Raw genomic sequence first — 21,552 nt, 5'->3', positions numbered from 1 at the left:
TTGAAATACAGACCACTTCAGACACAAGTGAACTCTCTGAAACTGTTAGCCATTTGCTTTATAGGGACTGCTGGCCCTTCCTGAAATGTTCATACATTACAGGCACTCTGAATGCCTTATGATGCTGAAGCCCTGGCCTGCTCCTCACCACATTCCTTGTTCCATTTCTGCGACTCATCTTCATTCTATTCCCATTCTACACCTCATAGAAAGACTCGAAATGAACTTATCTCTTTACATGGTTGCTACTTGGCAACCTTTTTTTAACCATTTTAGCCATTTTTATACGGGTATAATTCAGTGACATTAAGTACATTCACAATATTGTGTGACTATCACCATTGTCTATTTCCAGAATTTTTCATCATTTCAAATAGAAACGCTCTACACTTGCAGCATTATTCACAATAACCAAGATATAGAAAGAATCCAACCGTCCATCAATGGATGAATGGATAAAGAAGATGTTTTATATATATATATATATATAAATGAAATATTATTCAGCCATAAAAAAGAAGGAAGTCAAGCCATTGGTAACAACATGGGTAAACCTGGAAGACATTACGCTAAGTGTAATAAGCCAGGCAGAGAAAAACAAATACCATATGATATTTGAAATCTAAAAAAGTTGAACTCAGAGAAACAGGGAATAGGACAGTGGTTATCAAGAGCTAGAGTATGGAAGAAATGGGGAGATGTCAGTCAGAAAGTGCAAACTTTCAGTTTTAAGATGATTAAGTTCTGGGGATCTAAGGTACAGCATGGTGACTATAGTAATAGTACTATATTGTGCACTTAATATTTGTGGAGAGAGTAGATCTTACATGTGATCACCACACAAACAGAAAAAATGGTAATTATATGAGGTGATGAATGAGTGTTAATTAACTCAATTGTGATAATCATTTCACAATGCATATGCATATAAATCACCACCATGTTGTATATGTGATGTACACAATTAAATATATACAATTTCTATTTGTCAATTATATCTCAAAAAAGCTGTAAAAGTATTTAAAAATTTTTTTTAATTTAAAAGAAACTCTAGGGGCGCCTGGGTGGCTCAGTCATTAAGCATCTGCCTTCGGCTCAGGTCATGATCCCAGGGTGCTGGGATCGAGCCCCGCGTCCGGCTCCCTGCTCAGCTGGAAGCCTGCTTCTCCCTCTCCCACTCCCCCTGCTTGTGTTCCCTCTCTCACTGTGTCTCTCTCTGTCAAATAAATAAATAAAATCTTAAAAAATAAAAATAAAAAATAAAAGAAACTCTATATTCATTAAAACAATAATTCCCTATACCCCCTCCCCCAGCTCCTAGCAACCACCATTCTACTTTCTGTCTCTATAAATTTACCTAGTCTATGTCTCTGAATTTACCTATTCCTCATATAAGTGAAATTATATATTTGTCCTTTTGTATCTGGCTTATTGTGCTTAGCATAATGTTTTCAAGGTTCATCCATGGTATAGCAATGTATCAGAATCTCATCCCTTTTTATGACTGAATAATATTGTTTTGTATTTATATGCCAGATTTTGTTCATCCACTCATCTGGTGATGGACATTTGGGTTGTTGCTTGATAACATTTTAAAAGTTAAAGTTTTACAGTTTGCTTTGTTTTGTTGTGTTTCTTAGGGAAAGTCAAGTTGTCATATCGAAGTATTCACATAAGAAAAAAATCCCTGAGTAAGAAGAGTAGCTGAGTCAGAACAGCTACAGCCACAGCAACAGTGACATACTATGTGTTAGGGGCTGAATTGTGTCCCCACCCCCCAAATACATATGTTGATATGTATGATACCTCAGAATGTGACTATATTTGGAGATAGGATCTTCAAAGAGATGATTAAGTTGAAAAGAGGGAAGGAATAGGCCTCAACCCAATATGACTGATGTCCCTATAAGAAAAGAAGACTAAGACACAGACTCATAGAGGGAAGTCTATGCAATGACACAGAGAGAAGAACGGTATCTACAAGAAAGGAGAGATGCCTTAGAACCAACCCTACAAACACCTTGATCTCAGACTTCTGGCCTCCAGAATTGTGAGAAAAAAATTCCTGTTGTTTCTGGTAATTGGTTATGGCAGCCCTAGCAGACTGATATACCACATATCCCAAATTTGACTAGTTATGACCTTGTCCCACCATGATCTTCAAGGTTAATGGTAATGAAATTCTGAGGCCTCCCCGGATCGCTACAGTCAGGGAGATTGTCTCTTCATGCCTACTTTCTTTAGTGCCTGGCACTGATATTGGCACCTGAAGAAATAAGAGAAAAATAAACATATTCATAAGGACCCATGACCTCAAAGAGTTTACATTCCAGTTGGGGGTAACATATAAGGTGGAGGAGATAGATGAAAAACAGTAAGCATGATAATCAAGTAAATTATATATTGAAGATGATACATGGGATGGAACGATTAGAAGGGAACAAGGGGGATTAATAGTGAGGAAAGCAGAACAGTTATACTTTAGATAGGGAAGTCAGGGTAAAGTTCTTTGAGAAAATGGCATTGGAACAGACCTCAAGGAGATGAGGAAGGGAGCAGTGGAGATATTTGGAGGATGAGAGATCCAGGTAGAAGGAATAGCCAGTGGAAAGACCCTAAAGACAGCATATTCCTTCTTCAAGGACCTGGAAGAAGACTGGTGACTTGAGCAGCACAAGCCACTGGAAGAGTGGGAAGAGATGAGAATATAGAGGTAACAGGAAGGTAGGCACCTTAACGACATTGGCTTTCATTCTGAGTGAAGTTGGGGGCTGTTGCAAGATTTTGAGCAAAAGAATGACAGGATCCAATTTATAGTTTCCAAACGATCACTCTGGGTGCTATGCTATACAGTGTCAGGGGATAAGAGAAGAAATGGGCAGACAAGCTAGGAGGCTATGGAAATGATCCAGGCAAGAGATGATGGTGTTAAGATGGCTTGGACAAAGGCAGTAGCAGTAGTGTAAAGAGGTCTAATTTGACTTTAAGGGAGACCCAACATAATGGAGTAATTTGATGTAAAATATGAGAAAAATAAGAGTACTCAAGAATGACTCCAAGGTTTTTGGATTGAGTAGCTCAAGGGACTGAGGTGGTCACTGTCTGAGATAGGCAAAAGTGCAGGTGGTACAGGTCTGTAGGTTGGGGGTGGTAGGGAGGGTGGGGAGTTCAATTTTGAACGTACCAAGTTTGAGACATCTATTAAATGTCCAAGTGGAAATGTTAAGTGAGCCATTGGATACAGTGGTTTAGATTTCAGTGAAGGGACTATAGATATAAATATGTCAGTATTTAGCCTATGATGATATTTAAAGGCATGGGATAGGAGGAGACTACCAAGGAAGTGAGTACAGATAATGAAAAAGACCCAAGTCTAACCCTTAGGACACATCAACATTAAGACACTGTCTTTGCCCTATTCCCTCGTTGGATCCTATTTATATTTATCTCTAATAAATTATACATTTACCACAATCTGCCTTATATGAAAAACTGTCAATATTATACCTCCCCTACTAGATTATAAATTTCCAGAATGCAGGGATATCTATCTTCTTCTCCATCAAATAATAACATTACATGTATATCTCCTACTGGTTCTGTTTCTCTGGTGCACCCTGACTGAGAGATAGAAATGATAGAGTTAGAGATAGAGACAGAGATGAGAGATAGACATGAGAAAGAAAGAGAGAGAGAGGCTTCTATGCTTATATACTAAGAATTTAATTGCAAGATATTGGCTCACATGACTGTGGGGGCTGGAGAGGCAAGTCTGAAATCTGTAAGGCAGGAAGGGCAGGCTGGAAATTTTCAGACAGTCCACAGCAGAATTTCTTCTTCCTCAGGGAAACCTCAGTTCTGTTCTTAAGGTCATTTATGTGATTAGATCAAACCCACCCAGATTATATAGCATAATCTCCTTTATAATTTAATCACACCTACAAAATACTTAAATTAATATTTGATTGAATAACTGGGTACTATAACCTAGTCAAGTTAACACATAAAACTGGCCATCACAGGGCTAAATGAATAATCCACTGGTTGTAAAAACTGTAAATGAAGTAATCTACTTCAGACCCTAAGTTATGTAACATTTACTAACCCCTCCTTAATCATACTCTGGCAGGTGCTGGTTGCAGAAATGAAAAACCCAAAGTACCTGCCTGGGGTGAGCAAACAGTCTAGCGGGAGACATAAATACATAAATTCTCACAATAAATTATGGCAGGTTAGTGGTCATTCACATAATGCATGCATCAACAGAGAAAAGAGAAAAGTCTAAAGACACGAATGAACTTCATCCAAGTATTTGAAATACACTGAGTGTTCAAGGAAAGAGCCAGTAGAGATTATCAGGAAGATAATATGCAAAAAGGCCCCCCAGGTAAAGGAATGGTTGGGTCAGTGTTGCTACTGGGAGGATGTGATGGAGGAGGGGAATGCGTTACATCAGTTAATACATATTTATTTCTATTTTTCTCTTTCTCATTTATAGATTTAAGGAGAAAGATTCCAGAATATTTGAGAAGAGGGGACAGATTAAATCTATGATTTGGACAAATCCATTTTGGATAACTGACAAGAGGCTTTAATTATAACATTTTATGGGTGTGCCTGGGTGGCTCAGTTGGCTAAGCGTCTGCCTTCAGCTCAGGTCGTGATCCCAGAGTCCTGGGATCAAGCCTCATGTTGGGCTCCCTGCTTGGCAGGGTGTCTGCTTCTGTCTGCTTCTCCCTCTGCCCCTCACTCCACTCATGCTCACTGTCTCTCTCTCTCTCAAGTAAAAAAATGAAATCTTAAAAAAAATTATAACATTTTATATTTATAGAACACGTGTCCCCAAAAGCACTGGATTATTATCATTTTAGTGTATTTAAATCAAACTGTCAGGGCCTTAAGAGGTACTTACCTTCCATAGAAGAAAAAAATAATTGTGCTTAATAATTTGTTGTAAGGAAGTATTTAACATATTTAGTTTTAAATTTCAGTAACACATATTGCTTCTTTTCTTATTGCAAACTCCATATATATTCATTGAAGAAAATTTAGAAATACTGATAAGTAAAAAGAATAAAACAAAATTGCCCATAACATCAACTTTGAGGTAGTTACTATTAACATTTTTGGTGTTTGTCCTTCCTGTATTTTCTGTAAGCATATACATTCATAAGAATGCTATTGATTATTAAACATAGAAACACAGTAAGTATATTTTATAACCTACTCTCTTCTTTTGGCAATATACCATTTACATCCTTCAATGTTGCTTATATAGTCTTCATAAAATCATTTTTAGCAGGAAAGAATGTTCAATGGAAAAAAGACAGTCTCTTCAACAAATGGTGTTGGGAAAATTGGACAGCCACATGCAGAAGAATGAAACTGGACCATTTCCTTATACCACACATAAAAATAGACTCAAAATGGATGAAAGACCTAAATGTGAGACAGGAATCCATCAAAATCCTAGAGAAGAACACAGGCAGCAACCTCTTCGACCTCAGCCACAGCAACTTCTTCCTAGAAACATCGCCAAAGGCAAGGGAAGCCAGGGCAAAAATGAACTATTGGGACTTCATCAAGATAAAAAGCTTTTGCACAGCAAAAGAAACAGTCAACACAACCAAAGGACAACCGACAGAATGGGAGAAGATATTTGCAAATGACATATCAGATAAAGGGCTAGTATCCAAAATCTATAAAGAACTTATCAAACTCAACACCCAAAGAACAAATAATCCAATCAAGAAATGGGCAGAAGACATGAACAGACATTTCTGCAAAGAAGACATCCAAACGGCCAACAGACACATGAAAAAGTGTTCAACATCACTCAGCATCAGGGAAATCCAAATCAAAACCTCAATGAGATAACAATTCAGGAAACGACAGATGTTGGCAAGGATGCAGAGAAAGGGGAACTCTCCTACACTGTTGGTGGGAATGCTAGCTGGTGCAGCCACTCTGGAAAACAGTATGGAGGTTCCTGAAAAAGTTGAAAATACAGCTACCCTATGACCCAGCAATTACACTACTGGGTATTTACCCCAAAGATACAAATGTAGTGATCCGAAGGGGTACGTGCACCCCGATGTTTATAGCAGCAATGTCCACAATAGCCAAACTATGGAAAGAGCCAAGATGTCCATCAACAGATGAATGGATAAAGAAGATGTGGCATATATATACAACAGAATATTATGCAGCCATCAAAAAAACAAAATCTTAACATTTGCAACAACGTGGATGGAACTAGAGGGTATTATGCTAAGCGAAATAAGTCAATCAGAGAAAGACAAGTACCATATGATCTCACTGATATGAGGAATTCTTAATCTCAGGAAACAAACTGAGGGTTGCTAGAGTGGTGGGGGGTGGGAGGGATGGGGTGGCTGTGTGATGGATATTGGGGAGGGTATGCACTATGGTGAGTGCTGTGAATTGTGTAAGACTGATGAATCACAGTCCAGTACCTCTGAAACAAATAATACATTATATGTTTAAAAAAAAAAAAAGAAGAGGATAGTAGGAAGGGAAAATGAAGGGGGGGATATTGGAGGGGGAGACGAACCATGAGAGACTATGGACTCTGAGAAACAAACTGAGGGTTTTAGAGGGGAGGGGGGTAGGGAAATGGGTTAGCCCAGTGATGGGTATTAAGGAGAGCAGGTATTGAATGGAGCACTGGGTGTTATACACAAACCATGAATCATGGAACACTATATCAAAAACTAATGATGTAATGTATGGTGACTAACAGAACATAATAAAATTTTTAAAAATCATTTTTAATGGTTGCATAGTATGCCATTGCAGAAATTTTTTTTTTAACTTATTTCCTATTTTGGTTACATTTTTGGTAGGTTCCAGTTTTTTTACTACTAAAACAAGGTTGCTATTATCACCTTTATAGCCAGATTTTTTTTCAGCCAAAAAATTATTTCCCTAAACTACATTTCTAGAAGCAGATTTGTAGATCAGAGAATATGTAAAAAAATTAAGATTTTACCAACTATTGCCAAACTATTCCAGAAACATTGTGTTCATTTATCAAAGAATGAGCCCTTTCCTCATGACTTCTTTATTTTAAGCTTCGATATTTACATAGACAAAAAATACATTTTTATTTTAATTTTCATTCCTTGGATAATTAGTAGACAATAAAACAGTTATCAACCTTCAAAGAGCCCATTTTCAGATTAAAGACCTAAATGTGAGATCTGAAACCATAAAAATCCTAGAAGAGAACACAGGCAGTAATTTCTCATTGCGCATAGCAACATTTTTCTAGATGTGTCTCCTAAGGCAAGGGAAAGAAAAGCAAAAATAAATCATTATGACTATATCAAAATAAAAATTTTTGCACAGCAAAGAAAACCATCAACTAAACAAAAAGGCATTGACAGCCTACTAAATGGGAGATGTTTGCAAATGATATATCCAACAAGGGATTAATATCCAAAATATATAAAGAACTTATACAACTCAACACCAAAAAAACAATCTCATTTAAAAATGAGCAGAGGACCTGAATACATATTTTTCCAAAGAAGACATACAAATGGCCAACAGACACATAAAAAGATGCTCAACATCACTAATCATCAAGAAAATGCAAATCAATACCACAGAGATATCACCTGACACCAGACAGAATGGCTAAAATCAAACGGATAAGAAATAACAAGTGTCAGGGAGGATGTGGAGAAAAAAGAACCCTCATACACTATTGATGGGAATGTAACTTGTACAGACACTATGGAAAACAGTATGGAGGCTTCTCAAAAAATTAAAAATAGAAATGCCATATTATCAAATAATTCTACTATTGGGTATTTACCCAAATAAAATGAAAACACTAATTTGAAAAGATACATGCATCCTTATGTTTATTGCAGCATTATTTACAATAGCCAAGTTATGGAAGCAAGCTAAGTGTCCATCAATAGAGGAATGGATAAGGAAGATGTGGTACACACACACACCACACACACCACACACACACCACACACACACACACACACACACACACACACACACACACACACAGTGGAATATTATGCAGCCATAAAAAAAGGATGAGATCATGCAATTTGTGACAATATGGATGAACCTAGAGGGTACCATGCAAAGTAAAATAATTTAGATTGAGAAAGATAAGTACCATATGTTTTCACTCATATGTATAATCTTAAAAAAGAAGAAGAAGAAGAAGAGTAACCAAAGAAACAAAAAGCAAAATCATATCTGTAAATACAGAGAACAAAATGACAGTTGCCAAAAGCGAAAAGGGTGAGGGGATGGGCAAAATGTGTGAAGGGGAGTGGAAAATACAGTCTTTCCAGTTAAGAAATGAGTAAGTCACAGGAATAAAAGGCACAGCATAAAGAAAATAGTTAATTATATTTTAATAGCATTATATGGTGACAGATGGTAGCTACATTTGTGGTGGGTATGCATAATACGTATATTTGTTGAATCACTATGTTATATACCTGAAATTAATGTAACATTGTGTGTTAACTACACTCAAATAAAAAAATTAATTTTTTAGAAAAGAGTTCATTTTCGAGCAGGAGTGATATTTTACATGTTTTAAGATGTTTATATGTTTAATAAGGTCATAATTTTGTAAATATATTTAAATGTGTATTGTATTTGAACCAAATTCTCATCTCCTAATATTTCACATCACTTTGCTCAGCCACACCAGTCTTGGCTATTTGTCCCACAAGCCAAACATCCTCCACCAATGCCTACACCAGAGCCTTTAGGCCTGCAGATTTCCCCTACCTGGGACCCTCCTCCACTAAATTTCACATCTTGATTCCATCACTTTGTTTTTTTGTAAATGCCCCCCATACTCTACATCCTTTACCCTGCTTTATTTCCTTTCATAGCACTTATTATTATCAGCCACAAGATTCAGTGTCTATTTTCTTGTTGTTTTTTATCAACTATCTCCCCAACTAGCATATAAGTTTAACAAGGACAGGAACTGTGTTTTATTTGCTACCATATTCCTAGCACCTTAAACAATGGGTGCTCAACAAATAAACAAACACATGTGTCTAGCACTAAATGGAAAGAGGGATCTCAAGCCAATTATTCATGACAGACCCTTTGAAAAGGACTTATAGGCAATACGCCTGATCATCTACTGATTGGCTGAATTTATTATTTCTAAGGTAAATATACTGTAATTCTGATATCTCTTCCCAAAACCAGTTAGTAGTACAATATTCATTAAATACCAGCAAGCCCAAAGACTAATAAGGCAGAAGAATTTTAGTGAACTAATATTTGGCATACAGGTCTTTAATGGGTTTCCAGAGGTGATCACTTTAACAATTCTGTGAATCAGTGTGTACTGGGAGAGCAGAGATAAGTATTTACTTTACCCTATCCATCTTAAGCAATCTTTCAGTCTTTTAACAGTGATATTCATTTATTTTTTTATTATGTTATGTCAGTCACCATGCAGTACCTCATTAGTTTCTGATGTAGTGTTCCATGGTTCATTGTTTGCCTATAACACCCAGTGCTCCATGCAATACGTGCCCTCCTTAATACCCATCACCAGGCTAGCCCATCCCCCTACCCCCTCCCCTCTAAAACCCTCAGTTTGTTTCCCGGAGTCCATAATCTCTCATGGTTCATCTCCCCCTCTGATTTTCCCCCCTTCAGTTTTCCCTTCCTACTCTTAATATCCTCCATGCTATTCCTTATGTTCCATAAATAAATGAAACCATATAATAATTGATATTCATTTAAAATTCAATTAATAAAATATGGGTCTGTTTAAATGAGCCCCTTGAAAAGGACTGGTTCCCAAATATGACTTATTTGATATATCTATCTTGGTTCTCAAGATGACTTCCATTTTCAAGTTAAAATTACCAGACACTGGCAAGAAAAACAGTAATGAATTTTATTTTTTTAAAAGATTTTATTTATGGGCGCCTGGGTGGCTCAGTTGGTTAAGCGACTGCCTTCAACTCAGGTCATGATCCTGGAGTCCCGGGATCGAGTCCCGCATCGGGTTCCCTGCTCAGCAGGGAGTCTGCTTCTCCCTCTGACCCTCCCCCCTCTCACGTACTCTCTCTCTCTCATTCTCTCTCTCAAATAAATAAATAAAATCTTTAAAAAAAAAAAAAGATTTTATTTATTTATTTGACAGAGAGAGACAAAGTGAGAGAAGGAACACAAGCAGGGGGAGTGGGAGAGGGAGAAGCAGGCTTCCCACTGAGCAGGGAGTCCGATGCAGGGCTCGATCCCAGCACCCTGGGATCATGACCTGAGCCAAAGGCAGACACTTAACGACTGAACCACCCAGGCACCCCAGAGTAATGAATTTTAAATCAAAATAACTGGGCCCTGTCCTTCTTGATTCCCCAATATAATAGTTGTTTAACTTTGGGCAAGTCATCTAACCTCTCATTTTCAGCTTCCTGGTTCACTGACATGAATAGCAATACATACCACCAGGACTGTGTAGAAAATAAAAGAAATGATGTATTCTTTTTAAAAAACTTTTAAATGTAGAGTGCTAATAAATACTGGATTATCAGTATAATAACAATAATAGCAATAATAATTATTTCCATTATTTCCAATCTTAATTACTGATTAAGAATCCAAACTATAGTGGTTTGCCTTCTAACAAGGGAGAACACACTTCAATTAAAAAAAAGAAAGAAAGAAAACATTTTGAAGTGTATAATCAAAATGGATTTTTTAAAATTCCATAAAATTAAGTAGAAAAACTCTTCTGTGATGTCTCCAAACCACAAAGCAACTACTGAAGGGACTAATCTGGATTAAAATATTGATTTAAAATAAAGAAATGCTAATCCTTGAAATCTCAGAAAGAGAAAACCCCATTCATACAAATATAATAGAAGATTGTACCTCAGAAGGAAAGAAGACTGTCCAATTCTTATCTTAAAACTATCTAAAGTTAGGTACTTAGTCCCTCAAACTTAGTTCCCCAGACTCAGGTTGTCCCTCAAACCAAACCATCAATCCCTACTTCATCTTTAATCTCAGTAGTACATAGGGAAAAAGAATTTAAAAACTATATTGCTAAAAGCAGCACATTTATATCCATCACAAAATGATCATACCACTTCCCTTGTAGCCCAGAATGTATTTAATGTAATTGAAAAGAGAGAAAAAAATTGCTTAAAAGGAATAGCGTTCTTTTTTCTTTTCAAAAACAACTGAGGGAACTTTCCATTTCAGTCCAAGGTGGAGGAACAGAAACCAGCTTTACCTTCTTGCTAGAGACAACTTAAAAAAATGGACAAAATATATGAAACAGGGCGCCTGGGTGGCTCAGTTGGTTGGGCGACTGCCTTTGGCTCAGGTCATGATCCTGGAGTCCCGGGATCGAGTCCCACATTGGGCTCCCTGCTCGGCGGGGAGTCTGCTTCTCCCTCTGACCCTCCCCCCTCTCATGCTCTCTCTCTATCTCATTCTCTCTCTCAAATAAATAAATAAAAAATCTTTAAAAATATATATATATGAAACAATGGTTTTAATAAATTGGATGTTATTGACAAAGGACAGAGATCCCTAAAAGATAAGAAACAAATGAAGTGAGCCCTATAGTGTTTCGGTATATTTTCTTTTTTTATTTATTTTTTAAAATTTCATTTATCTATTTAGAGAGAGACCAATGCATGGGGGTGAAGAGAAGCAGAGGGAGAGAGAGAATCTCAGGCTGACTCCCCGATGAGCACAGAGCTGATGCAGGGCTCAGTCTCATGACCCTGAGATTGTGACCTGAGCTGAAATCAAGAGTCAGACACTTAACCAACTGAGCCACCCAGGCACCCCTCAGTGTATTTTCTTAGAGTTTCCAGGGCATGACACAGAGAAAAGGAATTCAAGGAAAGCTTGGTATTTGACTGAATTGAGATCTTGCTGAGAGTTAAGAGAGGTCAAGACAGCTAGCATTCTCTGGGCAGAGTGCTGGAGAGAAGGAGAGGACTTAGCATATCTGCAGGGGATTCTCCTTATGACTTCAGCTGAGTGGCAATCATAATGTGCATGGGAGTAACAACCTGAGTCTGGGGAAAGAACTCCCAGAAAGAATTGGAGGGGACAATCTTAGGAGCTGAGAACTGAAACTAGTCCCTGTTCCTACCAGCCAGAGTGGAGAATCTTATAATTCAATGGCATCAGATAGAGGTCTCAGAAATATTTTGCTGCAATAATAAGTCAAAATTAGATCTAGACTAAATGCATCTTGGTTCCCACCTAAAAAAACTCAAAACAGCAATACCAAAGAGGATCAAACTGTTTTCAATAACTTAACAGCATCCCAGAACAAAGCACAAGAATATTGTAGAAATACAAAAATAATACCGAAATCATGAAGATGAAATTCTAAATGTCTAACATCCAAACAAAAATTACCATGCATGTAAAGAAGCAAATGTAAATACGTACAGTGTGTGTGTGTGTGTGTATCTATATATCCCTCAATAAGGTTAAAATCAATGAATTAAAACAAACCTAGAAATGACACAATGATAAAATTGTAAGCAAAGCTATTAAAATAGTTAAGATACCTGTATTCCACATGTTTAGGAAGCTAGAAGAAAGACTGAACATGTTAAGCAAAGACATAGAAGACATACAAAAAAAGAAGACCAAATCAAACTTATGAGAATGAAAACTACAAAGTATGAAATGAAAAAGACACTGGCTGGAATGAGGTGTTATTTAGGCATTGCAGAAAAAAAAGGTAGTGAACTTGAAGGCATAGGAATAAAAACTATCTAAAATGAAACTCTGAAATATTTTTTTAAATGAACAAATCATTCATCAGTTATGGAACAATTTCAAGCAGCCTAATATATATGTAATTGGAGTCCTCAAAGGGAATAATAAAAACCATTTGAAGGAATAATGGCTGAATGTTTTCCAAATTTTATGAAAAATTTAAAGCACCAGATCCAAAGTGTTAAATGAACTCCAAGGACAAGGAAAATGAAGGAACATGCATAAAGACACAGTGTAATCAAGTTACTTACAAAGTGGTAAAAAGAAAATATAAAAAGAAGCCAATGCAAAAAAGCCACATTATGTACAGAAAAATAATGATAGCAGTTTACTTGTTGAAAATAATGCGGGGGGCGGAGAAAGATGGCGGAGGAGTAGGAGACCTGGATTTCGTCTCCTCTCAGGAATTCAGCTGGATAGGGATCAAACCATTCTGAACACCTACAAACTCAACAGGAGATCGAAGAAAAGAATAGCAACAACTCTCTGAACAGAAAAGCGACCACTTTCTGGAAGGTAGGACGTGCGGAGAAGTGAATCCGAGGCGATATTCGGGAGGATAGATGGCGGGGGAGGGGCCTCCGTTGGCCACTTCTGGCAAGTGATAGAGCCACGGAGCACAAAATCGGAACTTTTAGAAGTCTGCTCCGCTGAGGGACGTCACTCTGGTGGCTAAGTGGGGGGTGGAACCCTCACGGGACAGTGTGGTCTCAGGACCCTCGGGGTCACAGAAAGACCGGGGGTACCTGAGTGCGGCAGAGCTCCCAGGTATCGGAGCAGGGAAGCCGGCTGCAGAGACGGAGCCCAGGCGCGGGCTCTCAGCTCGGGGTTGCCATAAGCCGTGATCCGCGGCACAGTCAGGCCACTGCTCCTCCAGCAGGGACCCAACAAGCGGCAGATCCGGGGAGACTCACCTTCTTCCCCCAGGAGGAGAGGTGTGGGAGCGCACTGCAGGGGTCTGCTGGGTTTGGAGACTCCACCCAGGGTCGGGTGCCAGAGATAGAAATGCACGGTCACAGGCCGGGTGAGCACGGAGTGCGGCCGGAGACCGGGGAGATGGGAGTGACTGACGGCTTTTCTCTGGGGGCGCACTGAGGAATGGGGCCCCGAGTTCTCGGCTCCTCCGGGGCGGAGACTGGGAGGCCGCCATTTTCACTCTCCGCCTCCAAAGCTGTACGGAAAGCTTGCAGGGAACAAAAGCTCCCGAGAGCAAACCCGAGCAGATTACTTAGCCCGGACCCGGCAAGGGCGGGGCAATTCCGCCTCTGACAAAGACATTTGGGAACCACGGCAACAGGCCCCTCCCCCAGAAGATCAGCGAGAACAGCTGGCCAAGACCAGGTTCACCGATCAGTGAGAACGGCAGAACTCCAGCGCTAGGGGAATACTGCACCTAGAATTCATGGCTTTTTTACCATGATTCTTTAGTCTTTCAAAGTAAATTATTTTTTTTAACTATCTTTTTTTCTTTTTTTTTGAATTTTTCTTTTTCCCTTTTCAACCAACATCTTATCAATCCCTTTTTTAAAAAAACATTTTTATTTTTCATTTTTTAGAGTCATATTCTATCCCTTCATAGTAGTTACCCGTATTTTTGGCATATATATATAAGTTGTTCTCTCTTTAAAATTTTGAGATAGTTTCTTCTAACAGATCAAAATATACTCTAAATCTCTAGTGTATGGTTTTTTCCTACTCCCCTGCCTGATCACATTCTCTCCCTTTTTTCTTTTTTTTTTTTTTAAATCCTCTTCTTTCTTTTTTCAAACAACTTAACAATTCCTTTTATAAAATTTTTTATAATTTCCATTTTTACAGTCATATTCCATCCCTTCATCATATCAACCCTTATTTTTGTACATATATAAGTTTTTCTTTCTTTAAAATTTTGGGAGGCACAGACCAAAATACACCCAAAATCTAGTGTGTGGCACTGCTCTATAAACCAGCCTGATCATATTTGATAACATTCTGTTTTTGTTTTGTTTTGTTCTGTTTTTGTTTGTTTTTATCTTTATCTTTTTCTTTTTCTTTTTTCTTTTTTTCTTTCTTTTTCTTTTTTCTCTGTTTCCCTTTCTTTTCCCACTGCTTCAGGTCTTTTCTGATTTGTTTAGAGTATATTTTCTGGGGACGTTGTTACCCTGCTAGCATTTTGTTCTCTCATTAATCTATTCTCCTCTGCACAAAATGACAAGACGGAAAAAATCACCTCAACAGAAAGAACAAGAGGTAGTACCGACTGCCAGGGACCTACTCAATACGGACATTAGTACGATGTCAGATCTAGAGTTCAGATCATCACTTTAAAGATACTAGCTGGGCTTGAAAAAAGCATGGAAGTTATTAGAGAAACCCTTTCTGGAGAAGTAAAAGAACTAAAATCTAACCAAGTAGAAATCAAAAAGGCTATTAATGAGGTGCAATCAAATATGGGGGCGCTAACTGCTAGGATAAATGGGGCAGAAGAAAGAATCAGTGAGATAGAACACCAAATGATGGAAAATAAAGAAGCTGAGAAAAAGAGAGATAAACAACTACTGGATCACGAGGGCAGAATTTGAGAGATAAACGATATCATAAGACAAAACAACATTAGAATAATTGGGATCCCAGAAGAAGAAGAAAGAGAGAGAGGGGCAGAAGGTATATTGGAGCAAATTATAGCAGAGAACTTCCCTAATTTGGGGAAGGAAACAGGCATCAAAATCCAGGAAGCACAGAGAACCCCTCTCAAAATCAATAAAAATAGGTCAACACCCCGACATCTAATAGTAAAACTTACGAGTCTCAGAGACAAAGAGAAAATCCTGAAAGCAGCTCGGGAGAAGAGATATGTAACCTACAATGGTAGAAACATTAGATTGGCAACAGACTTATCCACAGAGACCTGGCAGGCCAAAAAGGACTGGCAGGACATATTCAGAGCACTAAATGAGAAAAATATGCAGCCAAGAATACTATATCCAGCTAGGCTGTCATTGAAAATTGAAGGAGAGATCAAAAGCTTCCAGGACAAACAAAAACTAAAGGAATTTGCAAACACGAAACCAGCCCTACAAGAAATCTTGAAAGGGGTCCTCTAAGCAAAGAGAGAGCCTAAAAGCAACATAGACCAGAAAGGAACACAAACAATATACAGTAACAGTCACTTTACAGGCAATACAATGGCACTAAATTCCTATCTTTCAACAGTTACCCTGAATGTAAATGGGCTAAATGCCCCAATCAAAAGACATAGGCTATCAGATTGGATTAAAAAACAAGACCCATCGATATGCTGTCTGCAAGACACTCATTTGAGACCCAAAGACACCCCCAGATTGAAAGTGAGGGGGTGGAAAACCATTTACCATGCTAATGGACACCAAAAGAAAGCTGGGGTGGCAATCCTTATATCAGACAAATTAGATTTTAAACCAAAGACTGTAATAAGAGATGAGGAAGGACACTATATCCTACTTAAAGGGTCTATCCAACAAGAAGATCTAACAATTGTAAATATCTATGCCCCTAACATGGGAGCAGCCAATTATATAAGGCAATTAATAACAAAAGCAAAGAAACACATCGACAACAATACAATAATAGTGGGGGACTTTAACAGCCCCCTCACTGAAATGGACAGATCGTCTAAGCAAAAGATCAACAAGGAAATAATGACTTTAAATGACACACTGGACCAAATGGACTTCACAGACATATTCAGAACATTCCATCCCAAAGCAACGGAATACACATTCTTCTCTAGTGCCCATGGAACATTCTCCAGAATAGATCACATCTTAGGTCATAAATCAGGTCTCAATCGGTACCAAAAGATTGGGATCATTCCCTGCATATTTTCAGACCACAATGCTTTGAAACTAGAACTCAATCACAAGAGGAAAGTCGGAATGAACTCAAATACATGGAGGCTAAAGAGCATCCTACTGAAGAATGAATGGGTCAACCAGGAAATTAAAGAAGAATTTAAAAAATTCACGGAAACCAATGAAAATGAAAACACAACTCTTCAAAATCTTTGGGATACAGCAAAGGCAGTCCTAAGAGGAAAGTATATAGCAATACAAGCCTTTCTCAAGAAACAAGAAAGGTCTCAAGTACACAACCTAACCCTACACCTAAAGGAGCTGGAGAAAGAACAGCAAATAAAGCCTAAACCCAGCAGGAGAAGAGAAATAATAAAGATCAGAGCAGAAATCAATGAAATAGAAACCAAAAGAACAGTAGAACAGATCAACGAAACAAGGAGCTGGTTCTTTGAAAGAATTAACAAGATTGATAAACCCCTGGCCAGACTTATCAAAAAGAAAAGAGAAATGACCCAAATCAACAAAATCATGAATGAAAGAGGAGAGATCACAACCAACACCAAAAAAATACAAACAATTATAAGAACATATTATGAGCAACTATATGCCAGCAAATTAGATAATCTGGAAGAAATGGATGCATTCCTAGAGATGTATCAACTACCAAAACTGAACCAGGAAGAAATAGAAAACCTGAACAGACCTATAACCACTAAGGAAATTGAAGCAGTCATCAAAAATCTCCCAAAACACAAAAGCCCAGGGCCAGATGGGGAATTTTACCAAACATTTAAAGAAGAATTAATACCTATTCTTCTGAAACTGTTCCAAAAAATAGAAATGGAAGGAAAACTTCCAAACTCATTTTATGAGGCCAGCATTACCTTGATCCCAAAACCAGACAAAGACCCCATCAAAAAGGAGAATTACAGACCAATATCCCTGATGAATATGGATGCAAAAATTCTCACCAAAATACTAGCCAATAGGATCCAACAGTACATTAAAAGGATTATTCACCACGACCAAGTGGGATTTATCCCTGGGCTGCAAGGTTGGTTCAACATCTGCAAATCAATCAACGTGATACAATACATTAACAAAAAAAAGAACAAGAATCATATGATCCTCTCAATAGATGCAGAAAAAGCATTTGACAAAGTACAGCATCCTTTCTTGATCAAAACTCTTCAGAGTATAGGGATAGAGGGTACATACCTCAATATCATAAAAGCCATCTATGAAAAACCTACAGCGAATATCATTCTCAATGGGGAAAAACTGAGAGCTTTCCCCCTAAGGTCAGGAACGCGGCAGGGATGTCCACTATCACCACTGCTATTCAACATAGTATTGGAAGTCCCAGCCACAGCAATCAGACAACAAAAAGAAATCAAAGGCATCCAAATCGGCAGAGAAGAAGTCAAACTCTCACTCTTTGCAGATGATATGATACTTTATGTGGAAAATCCCAAAGACTCCACCCCAAAACTGCTAGAACTCATACAGGAATTCAGTCAAGTGGCAGGATATAAAATCAATGCACAGAAGTCAGTGGCATTCCTATACACCAACAACAAGTCAGAAGAAAGAGAAATTAAGGAGTCGATCCCATTTACAATTGCACCCAAAACCATAAGATACCTAGGAATAAATCTAACCAAAGAGGCAAAGGATCTGTACTCAGAAAACTATAAAATACTCATGAAAGAAATTGAGGAAGACACAAAGAAATGGAAAAACGTTCCATGCTCATGGATTGGAAGAACAAATATTGTGAAGATGTCAATCCTACCTAGAGCAATCTACACATTCAATGCAATTCCCATCAAAATACCATCCACTTTTTTCAAAGAAATGGAACAAATAATCCTAAAATTTGTATGGAACCAGAAAAGACCCTAAATAGCCAGAGGAATGTTGAAAAAGAAAAGCAAAGCTGGTGGCATCACAATTCCGGACTTCCAGCTCTACTACAAAGCTGTCATCATCAAGACAGTATGGTACTGGCACAAAAACAGACACATAGATCAATGGAACAGAATAGAGAGCCCAGAAATGGACCCTCAACTATATGGTCAACTAATCTTTGACAAAGCAGGAAAGAATGTCCAATGGAAAAAAGACAGTCTCTTCAACAAATGGTGTTGGGAAAATTGGACAGCCACATGCAAAAGAATGAAACTGGACCATTTCCTTACACCACACACAAAAATAGACTCCAAATGGTTGAAAGACCTCAATGTGAGACAGGACTCCATCAAAATCCTAGAGGAGAACACAGGCAGCAACCTCTTCGACCTCAGCCACAGCAACTTCTTCCTAGAAACATCGCCAAAGGCAAGGGAAGCAAGAGCAAAAATGAACTATTGGGACTTCATCAAGATAAAAAGCTTTTGCAAAGCAAAGGAAACAGTCAACAAAACCAAAAGACTACCGACAGAATGGGAGAAGATATTTGCAAATGACATATCAGATAAAGGGCTAGTATCCAAAATCTATAAAGAACTCATCAAACTCAACACCAAAAGAACAAAGAATCCAATCAAGAAATGGGCAGAAGACATGAACAGACATTTTTCCAAAGAAGACATCCAAATGGCCAACAGACACATGAAAAAGTGTTCAATATCGTTCGGCATCAGGGAAATCCAAATCAAAACCTCAATGAGATACCACCTCACCCCAGTCAGAATGGCTAAAATTAACAAGTCAGGAAACAACAGATGTTGGCGGGGATGCGGAGAAAGGGGAACCCTCCTACACTGTTGGTGGGAATGCAAGCTGGTGCAGCCACTCTGGAAAACAGTATGGAGGTTCCTCAAAAAGTTGAAAATAGAGCTACCATATGATCCAGCAATTGCACTACTGGGTATTTACCCCAAAGATACAAAAGTAGGGACTGGAAAGGTTACGTGCACCCCAATGTTTATAGCAGGAATGTCCACAATAGCCAAACTGTGGAAAGAGCCAAGATGTCCATCAACAGATGAATGAATAAAGAAGATGTGGTGTATATATACAATGGAATATTATGTAGCCATCAAAAGGAATGAGATCTTGCCATTTGCAACGACGTGGATGGAACTGGAGGGTATTATGCTGAGCGAAATAAGTCAAACAGAGAAAGACATGTATCATATGACCTCACTGATATGAGGAATTCTTAATCTCAGGAAACAAACTGAGGGTTGCTGGAGTGGGGGGTGGGATGGGAGGGATGCGGTGACTGGGTGATGGACACTGGGGAGGGTATGTGCTCTGGTAAGCGCTGTGAATTGTGCAAGACTGTTGAATCTCAGATCTGGACCTCTGAAACAAATAATGCAATATATGTTAAGAAAGAAAAAAAGAAGAAGAATGTAGCAGGAGGGGAAGAATGAAGGGGGGGAAATCGGAGGGGGAGAAGAACCATGAGAGACGATGGACTCTGAAAAACAAACTGAGGGTTCTAGAGGGGAGGGGGGTGGGAGGATGGGTTAGCCTGGTGATGGGTATTGAGGAGGGCACATTCTGCACGGAGCACTGGGTGTTATGCACAAACAATGAATCATGGAACACTATATCTAAAACTAATGATGTAATGTATGGGGATTAACATAACAATAAAAAAATTTAAAAAAAAGAAAAAAAGAAAATAATGCAAGCAAGAAGAGAGAGGAGAAACATCTTTAAAGCACAGAAGAAAGGGAAAAAAAAAAAACCTGTCATACTGGAAAACTTGACCCAGTAAAAGTATCTTTTAAAAAGAAGGCAAAATAAAGACTTTTTGACAAACAAAAGATGAAAGAATTCATCAGCAGCAGGCCTGCACCAAAATAAATGTTAAAATGTTAAAATAATTTCTTGCCTTTCCTTTTCTGGTCCTAGCTGCTTCAGGAGCTGCAGGCTCCAGTGCAGATGTGGCCAATTCCAAGAACCACACCACATACAACCAGTCCAGAAAATGGCACAGAAATGGCATCAAGAAACTCTGATCACAAAGATACAAAGATACAAATTTCTTAAGGAGGTGGATCCCAAGTTCCTGAGGTGCTTTGCCAAGAAGCACAGCAAGAAGAGCCTAAAGAAGATGCAGCCCAACAACGCCAAGACCATGAGCACATGTGCGGAGGCTATCAAGGCTCTGATACAGCCCAAGGAGATCAAGCTCAAGATCCCAAAGAACTGCAAGTGCAATTGACTTTCTACATTGCTCACCCCAAGCTTCAGAAGTGTGCTCATGCCCACATCACCAAGGATCTCGGGCTCTGTCAGCCAAAGACCAAAATCAAGTTTCAAACCAAAGCTGAGGCTAGGGTTCCAGCTCCAGCTCAGATTCCCAAAGATGCCTAAGCCACCGTGTAGCTTCCAGAACAGAGGCCTCTGTCTACCTATGGGAGGAGGAAGGAAAGGTATGACCCCCTGGTTTGTGGTCTGCATAAGGCTGGTGTTCTCCTGTGCAATTTGTATAAATAAACCTGAAGCAGAAAAAAAAATAATTTCTTCAGACAGAAAATGATACCAGATGGAAATCTGGATCTAGACAAAGGAACTAAGGGCATCAGAAATAGTAAATATCTGGATAAACAGAAAATAATTTTATATTCAAAGTTCTTTCAAAAATCATTGACTATTGGGGCACCTGGGTGGCGCATTCATTAAGTGTCTGTCTTCAGCTCAGGTCATGATCCCAGGGTCCTGGGATTGAGCCCTGTGTCGGGCTCTCTGCTCAGCGGGGAGCCTGCTTCTCCCTCTCCCTTTGAAAAGTCCATTCCACTATTCTATCAAGTAAGCTGCTTCAGGATGGTGAATATGCTAAGACCAGTGAGTTTTATGAACATAGACCCACTGTCACACCCTGTTTACTATGAAAATCAGTTTTTGATCAGAAGTGATGTTGGATACAATATCATGACAGTGGATAAGACATTCTGTGAGTCCATGAATGGTAGAGCATTGTGGG

The 21,552-nt window shown here is 38.6% G+C and overlaps 1 pseudogene; it reads left to right on the top strand.

The window, feature by feature from the left end:
* The first annotated feature begins 544 nt into the window (after positions 1-544).
* On the top strand, positions 545-20,954 carry LOC118548941 (large ribosomal subunit protein eL29 pseudogene; annotated as a pseudogene).
* The last annotated feature ends 598 nt before the right edge of the window (positions 20,955-21,552 follow it).

This window comes from Halichoerus grypus, chromosome 6, assembly GCF_964656455.1.
Source record: "Halichoerus grypus chromosome 6, mHalGry1.hap1.1, whole genome shotgun sequence".
In the NCBI taxonomy this organism is placed as follows: Eukaryota; Metazoa; Chordata; class Mammalia; order Carnivora; family Phocidae; genus Halichoerus; species Halichoerus grypus.
Note: the sequence above shows the minus strand (reverse complement) of the source record. Positions and strands in the feature narration are given on the sequence as shown.